This window comes from Ochlerotatus camptorhynchus, unplaced genomic scaffold (assembly GCF_037179485.1).
Source record: "Ochlerotatus camptorhynchus isolate MF236.1 unplaced genomic scaffold, CSIRO-AGI_Acam_v1.1 ptg000144l, whole genome shotgun sequence".
In the NCBI taxonomy this organism is placed as follows: Eukaryota; Metazoa; Arthropoda; class Insecta; order Diptera; family Culicidae; genus Ochlerotatus; species Ochlerotatus camptorhynchus.
In genome coordinates, this window is record NW_027040634.1 from 1485669 (window position 1) to 1494097 (window position 8429).

Sequence of the window (8429 nt, forward strand, 5' to 3'; positions counted from 1 at the left end):
TGAAAGCAAAGTTATGTAAAATTCTCCGCTCAAGTGATTTAATGCGAATTCCTGCGGGGAGCATACCGAATACATAGTTCCAATACCAAACAGCAGTAAAAGCAGTCTCTTCTATATTTTTCACTAGGATGTTGTTCTGATCTCGTCTGTCCAAAACACAGAGGCATGTAGGCTGCTCGGAATGAATAATTTATCATTCAAATTAAAAATATTATCAAAAAGCGCAAAACTAGTTTTAGCATTTTCATTTCGAAAACCTGCAGAATGCTAGCCAAAAATAAATAAATAAAATAAATGGAGAAAAGCTTCCACACCTCTACAGACCGGCACGAGTCGGTTGGATTTATAGAACGTGATTCTTGACTCGCTTTTAAGTAAGTTATGAATATGCCGACGCCATCGAACCGATGATGACGACGTTGTCTCGGGAGAGATGATCGTTCAATGCTCTAGACGCGAAAATATTTAAATCAGAGTATCATCAACGAATTAGCAATATTTTTGGACTGTTAAACTTTGAATTCGCTTGAGATTCACTTTCATTGTGGGTTCGAACGAATCCCGGAAGATTATGAAAAAAAAAACTGGTTTCAGTGAAGGTTCTCCCATAGTTCGGGATGCTGAATTTCCAGTCCATGAATGTTTAGTTTATAGCTGACTGAATCAGCAAACTAACTCTTTTGTTATGTTTAGGAAGCTGATCGTAAAATCGTCGACACTTGGCGCTAAAAGTGTCGTTGTTTGGCAAATTGGATGGATGATCCGCAGTGCAACCTCTCACTATGCGGTGGCTTTGGATAGTATTATCATAATGCATGTATGGATGGGTTTGGCCCGTTTAGAGGTCGTCGCACAGGTTGGCTAAAGAATTAACTGCACCCTTCAGATGCTTGGCGTTGACTGCAGTAATATGTAAATCAATTTGCTTTGTTTGACATTACAACCTTCATGAGCTGAACCTGAGCCTTCCAGCTTCTTGTGAAAGGTAGCTTTTCATGGATGTTTATGAAGTTCTGCGGTTCATGGATTTGGTTTATCTATGTAACTAGTTGTGGATAAACTACATACTTTTGATTGACTTTTAGTCAAGGTCGGTTATTTTTTTATTTCTAAATTATGGTCAAAATTAAATCCAGTTAGTCAATGATATCACCAATCAGTATAATTAGAATGTTATTTAGGTAGAAGCAGCACCGTAGTCATCATGTGGCGAAGGAGGCATTTGCCACCAAAAAATACTGAAGGGTTAAAAAATTCTTCTATTGTTTCTTGAACATCTACTAAATTTCCTTATTGTTACTATTTGAAAAATTTTCTCATCTTCTACGAAGTTCATCTACTTCTTCCAAGTTCCATAATATTTTTTCCAAGTGATTTCAATGCGACCAAGATCTCAGAACATCCATGACTTTCTGCATACATCAGGATATATTAGATTAGATTTCTTTATTAAAGAGTCTTTCAGCCGTAGGCTGAAGTTCTAAAAAATATACATTATTGCTACAATACTCCCGAGCTTGTGCAAAATTTCCTGAACTTCTAGGAAGTTCAGTTTTTGGCTAAACTTCTACAAAGTTCATTGAATTTAAATAAAAATCCCATCACTTCTATGAAGTTTTACGAAGTTCTTGGAATTGCTGTTTTGTGTGAATATATGCTACGAAGTTTTCTGCACTCTTACAAGGTCTTCAAACTTCTTAGAATTTCGTACATTTTCTGCGAAGTTCTCTGCAGGTAAACAAAGTTTCGAGAATTTCAACGGAATCAACATATTTATTGTAAGTCTTAAGAAACTAAGATGCCTTAAGGGGAGGTTTACTTGGATTTGGCTGAAAAACAGTTGAACTTTGGAATTTTTTTTTCAGGACAATGAAAAGACATACGAACTTCCGGTTTCGATAATTATATTTTTCCACTATTCCTGAATACTTGGAAATTTTTTGAAGGTAAAAAAACAAAATGGCGGCTCAAAATGGCGGCTCGCGTGGAGGAGTGTCAGTCAGGTTTTTCTGCAGAACTTCGAGTGCACACCCTCTGGTGGTGAACTGAAATGATTTTTTTTTATTGTGGTTAAAGTTGATAATATTCCCTATGGCTTATACCTAACAAGAACGAAATCCGACAAAAAATGACCAAATTATGGACATTTGAAAATTTAGTGCTTTTTTTACCCATTTTTTCTCACTTTGACCTTGCGTAAAAAATAGTAACTAACAATTTTTTTTCATTTTAGGTATAAGCCATACAAAAAATAGTATCCTTCAAAGCGCAATTTTCCGATTGTAAATCGGATCATTTGTTCAAGCCCTATGCTCTAAGTTGTTATAAAAAATATGGTTTCGAGAAAAACGCGTTTAAAGTTTTTGTAGCGTCCCTCAGCGCGCATGACAAAAGTTCACTCAAAGCGCCATAACTTGCTAAATATGTTTCAGATCGTAAAATCCTTTAGTAAACCTCCCCTTAAGATGTGCCCTAAAGCTTCTTTTTTAGCCATCAACTGGATACTCTAGCGGCACCGCGGGTGTAGTGGTAAGCGTGATTACCTCTCACTCCAGCAGGCCTGGGTTCAATCCCGCCGTCGGGATGTTCTGAGGAATGTCATCTCTGATCATCTCTGAGCCGCTCCTCCTGGAGAACAGACGCTCAGGCTTGCCGAAGCAAACCCCCCACTTCCCTGTCAGCCTATGACCAAAGTTCCCATCGGGGTAGGTTACCCGATCTTCCCTAAGGTTGCGGCCGGTACCACGGAGAGGTAGGGATAGGAGTTGCTGGGAAGAGGCTAGTGATCTCAATGGGATCTGTATTGCGCATTACCCAGCATTAACTGCAGTCATTCCCACTAAAGAACTTATCAAAATCTAACCCCCTTAGTACTACCTAGATACAAATTTCAAGATCAGCGGTACTAAAATGAAACTACAATAAGTAGAATCGGAACCTACCTAACTAAAAAGACCAAAGATTTAAGTAAACTGGGAGTGACACTGATGAATACTGCACATTGTAGTCAAAATATGAATCTGTCATGAAAAACCAAAATAATTAAATGGAATTTAATGGAAGATAACCTTTCTTTACTGCTTTATTTAAATCTATCAACCCAATTTCATTACTTTACAACTTGTGCTTATTTTACGCTACTTCCTAAAAGTTCTCCTTTTCGCATCAGGACACTCCAGAGGATCTTGTTTTCTTTGACTTGTTTTCCGTCTATCTTGTTTTCCGTGCTGAGCACCAATGCTACCAACACATGGACCCTACCTATCGACCCATCAACTCATGAACCTGGGACCAACGGCTTCACTTCCCTCAGATCAGATGTTATGCCTCAGAACATCCCGGCGGCGCTGACTGGGATTGAACCCAGGCCTGCTGGAGAGAAAGATAATCACGTTTTCCTCTACACAACTGGCGCCGCTTGTTAATTTATATTGAAATTTCTGATTTTTTTGACGTCCTCTGAATATGTAAAAAGTCCCTTAAACTTAAAAAATCTACAGAATAGCCCTTTACGTCAATGAAATTTCCGAATTTCTGCGAAATTGACTCAATACCTCTTAAATTTGCTTACTTTTGACAATTCTCTGTAGTTCTATAAAATTCACTGAGCTTTTATAAATTTAACTGAATTTGATTAACATTTGTTTCGCTTCTAAAAAGTTTTCTGACCTTCTACATAGTTCAATGAATGTCTACGAAGTTTCATGTATATCTATCAAGTTCCTTGAACTTACACATCGTTCCTTTTACTTTCAAGAAATTCTCAGAAATAAAATCATATTCATTTAACTTTTACGAATTGATTTTGCCTTCCTAGCAGGTCCCTGAATTTTTGGGAGTCTTTGTTTTATAAATCTGATATATTGAACATGAAGACCTCTCCACCCTGAACATTTCAAAAGTAGCGGCGGTGACATGTGAAGACATCTCATCGATATCGTTGCAGATTTTATCTAAATGCACCTAGCATCCCTGCATAGAATAGCTCCCGCTTTATGTCAGAGTAAACTTGTATAAAGGGTGATACGGTCAAAATTTGGTCAAGGGAAAACGCGTGTAAATCGGTGAAATCGTTTATTTGAAAAATCAAATTAAATTTCTTTTTCAAGTTCAATTAGTATTAAATTCAGGAAAAATATTCAGTTAGGCTTCCGCTTTTCCAAATCCGAATTGCCGGGCCTTACGCTTGACCCCTGCCATCAGATTTTGTACAGCCACCTTGTCCACCTTCTTTGCCGCAGAAAGCCAGTTTGCCTTGAACTGCTGCTCGCCCTTAGCAGTTTTTTGGTCTTCTTTAGGTTCCGCTTGACAATAGCCCAGTATTTCTCAATTGGGCGGAGCTCTGGCGTGTTGGGAGGGTTCTTGTCCTTGGGAACCACCTGCACGTTGTTGGCGGCGTACCACTCCATGGCCTTTTTACCGTAATGGCAAGATGCCAAATCCGGCCAAAACAGTACGGAACAACCGTGTTTCTTCAGGAAAGGCAGCAGACGTTTATTCAAACACTCTTTCACGTAAATTTCTTGGTTGACAGTCCCGGAAGCTATGAAAATGCTGCTTTTCAAGCCACAGGCACAGATGGCTTGCCAAACCAGATATTTCTTTGCGAACTTTGACAGTTTCATGTGCTTGAAAACATCTGCTACCTTTCCCCTTCCTTTTGCCGTACAAAACTCCTGTCCCGGAAGCTGCTTGGAGTCGGCTTTGACGTAGGTTTCGTCGTCCATTACCACGCAGTCAAACTTCGTCAGCATCGTCGTGTACAGCCTCCGGGATCGCGCTTTGGCCGTCGTATTTTGTTTATCATCGCGATTTGGAGTCACTACCTTCTTGTAAGTCGATAGTCCGGCTCGTTTTTTGGCTCGATGCACGGTTGTAGACGATAAACCCAGCTTATTTGCGGCATCTCGGAGAGAGAGGTTAGGGTTTCGCTTGAAACTACCGGCAACTCTCTTTGTCGTCTCAGCGGCTTCCGGTTTTCGATTTCCCCCCGATCCAGACTTCCTGGCCTGATCATGAATGTCCGGCTTCTATGATGTCGACATCAGATTTAACTAATCTAAACAATTAATAGACTCTAAGCAAATATTTTGCAGATCATCAAAACAGAGAAGGAATTAAATTTTAGTACGAGTTGGAGCTTACCGCTATTAGAGTTTGCCACCTAAAAAAATCCTGGATAGTTTGGGTAGAAGCGAGGCAATTTGCTAATCGTTATTCAACAACCTATGTCACTGTATGCTTGTAAAGAATTTTCAGGCTAACTTATATCGTAGAATTTGATTTACCAAGTTGACATTTTGGGGAAGAAGTCCTGGTGATGGCATCATTTTTGACAGTAAGTAATTTTGGTTTTAGTTCAGTAGTTCATTTTAAAAGAGAACTAGTCAAAGCGGTCTTTATTATCTGTTACATCCCCCCCCCCCTTTCAAGAGATCGTAGAGTATCAGCCAATATGGAAGCCTACAATTCCGGAATGGACGTTCAGGTTGATCAGTAGATTGGATTCGGCTACTAGCTAATTATGCATCCTAGAAATTTTCAATTGGATTAGCTTCATTTACAAGAACAGCTGAGGATGCCCACTGAGATTGAACCGCTTAATGCCAGACGTTCTTCACACAATTCAAAAATATTCTTTTAATATTTTTTACTGAATGAAATTATCGTTGCTGGCGACGCTTCAAAAAACGGCCAGGGAGTAGTAACCATGCATCGGTTTCCGAACGGTACAGTGAAGGCCATCGCACATGCTTAAAGGTCGGTGATGGCAGTTCAACAAAATTATGGGACAAGCCATTGCTGAAGATATTTAGAGGCAAGAAGGGTATTCCAATTTACACCGCAAACCAACACTGGGCATTACGCTTTCGACATCCAGTTCATGCCGAATGCAAGTTTCGGTCATGCTAATCTGTTGTCACGCTTGATTAGTTCCAACAGTAGACCGGACGAAAAATATTGTATCGCTGCTGTGTAAATCGAATCGGATGTGAAAGCGATCTTTGATGACTCCATCTCTGTTTTGTCCGTCACATCTGAAATGATAGTCAAGGAGACAATTCATGATCCAGTCCTGCAAGAGGTAATTGATCATACTGCGAATAAACTGCAGGATCCAGCCGTTCACCAATTTTTCTATGCCGAGCGAGACAGCCTCCAGATCGTCCAAGGTTGCATAATGTTTAGCGACAGGGTCGTCATCCGTCAACTGCATCGAGAACATTCTGGTGTGGATCGTATGAAGCTAGAAGCTTCGTTTACTGGCCAAACATAGACAACGACGTAGATAGCTGTTTTCGATAGTGCAGTTCCTGCTTTTCGAATTGTCATATTTTTCACTGATATAACATGTTCAAGCTTCATTGCAACTGATTTTAACTTGATAAAATTATCAATAAATTTTCAATGAGTTTTCAAATATTTGCATGGGAACTGCACTTTGTAACTTCGACAGCCATTTTCTCAATGCTTACTTTTCCCATATATGGGACTGATATGCAATTATAGGGAGTATAGATGGTTACTACTATCGTCAATGCTTACTCCAAATGGCCCGATGTTTTCCGCACCTGCTATATAACAACAACAGCAACACTGGATATTCTGCAAGAAACATTTGCAAGGTATGGAAATCCACAAACCACAAACTATTTGTCAGCTGCACATTTTAAGAAAATGGAATCTGCCTCCTGACGATTGCTCCCGACCATCCGCAGTTAAATGACCAGACAAAAACTCGTCGAGGGAAGAAATATGGTTACTTCCCAGCATCTCATGTCCCCCTTTCCTATCAACCACGAATCAACACGCTCCTGATGAAAAAACACCTGCCAAGTTTTCGCCAGGGGAGACAGCCTGTTAATGAAGAGCATCTTCAGTAACAGTGACAGCTGGTTCCAGGCATGGAAAATCATTTGCATTCATTTACATTCATTTGCCTCTAACTTTATTCTTCAACAGCATTCCGCAAAATGATATATAGAGCTTTTGTAGGTTTTGTTATTAGCTACTACTTTTGTAAACAAGTCGAATCCGTATCTCTTATGCGTGACGAAACAGAGCAAACAGAAGCCACTGCTGTTTTTCAGTGAATGTATTTTACATTCACTGAAAAACAGTAACAAGTTCTGCCCGCTCTAGTTCGTGATGCATAAGAGATACATATTTGAGTTATGAACAAAACTTGTAGTTAATAACAAAACCTTCAAAAGTTCTATACATCATTTTGCGGATGCTGTTGATGAAAAAAGTTAGAGGCAAATGAATGTAAATTAATGTATGAAATGAATGCAAATGATTTTCCATGCCTGGCTGGTTCATCCAGGTCCTCAGGAACAGCGGAAGCCATCGTTTGGAAGTTGAATCCATCGTGCTGTTCGTGAGATTCCTGTTTAATATGGATGTCAGCGTATCCCAATAAACAATTTGTGTTTATTAAAGGCTGAATAAGCCATTTTTTAGCTGAAGAAGCATATTTTCCCTGAATAAGCTCTGATTGTTCTTCCAATTTAGGAGGTTTAAAGATCAGTGAAAAGCATCGTTAGAAATCTTGTAGTGAAATCTGTGGATTCCTTTCAAGTTAGCTCTGTTGAACTGCAATTTCCAAGTGAAAAGTAAGGATAATTCCAAAATAGTTCTGAGTAGAATCCCAAGGGAATCCTGAGAAGGATCCATAGAAAATGTTCAGGATTCAGAGGACAATTCCATGGTTATTCCAAAAACAATCCCAAGAGAGTTTTGACTAAAATTGTAAGGTAATTTTGAGGAGAATTCCAAGGGATTTGTAATGAGTTCTCAGAGGTACTTGTGAGTAGAATTCTAAGAGAAGATGAAGAATCCAAAAGAATTCAATGAAAGTTTGGAAGATGCTTCCAAAACAATTCTATGAAATATTCGAAAGGTTCAAGGTAAATTTCTTAGGAATCCTTAAGAGAGTTTGAAGGTTATTCCTGTTTTAATTTTAGAGAACTCAATGCTTAGCTGCTAGGAAATTATGAGGAGCATTTCAAGGAATTTACGGCACTACTTCAAGAGAATTCTGGGAGGAATTTAGAGGGAGCTCCAGTGATAATTTCATGAGAATTTCAGGAGAATACTTCGTGAATACTGCCCAAGAAAAAATTGGGGTTTTATGGGGGTTCTGTAGATCATGATTGAGACTTATAGAATGCTTTTAAACCTATATAAAACTTGCAATGTTACTTGAGTGGGGAGAGTTTATTTCAGGAGACTTCTTGGTGAAATTCTTAGGTTATACAGCGAACTCAATTTACAGACTTGCAAAGAACTATATGGAGCAAATTCTGTTGGAGTAGACCGATCTACTGGTAGGTAATCCAGGAGGCTATGAACTGGAACTGCCAAATAAGATTTCATTTATCATGTTTCAGTAGTAAACCAGTGTGTGGATAAACTCAAATCTCAGG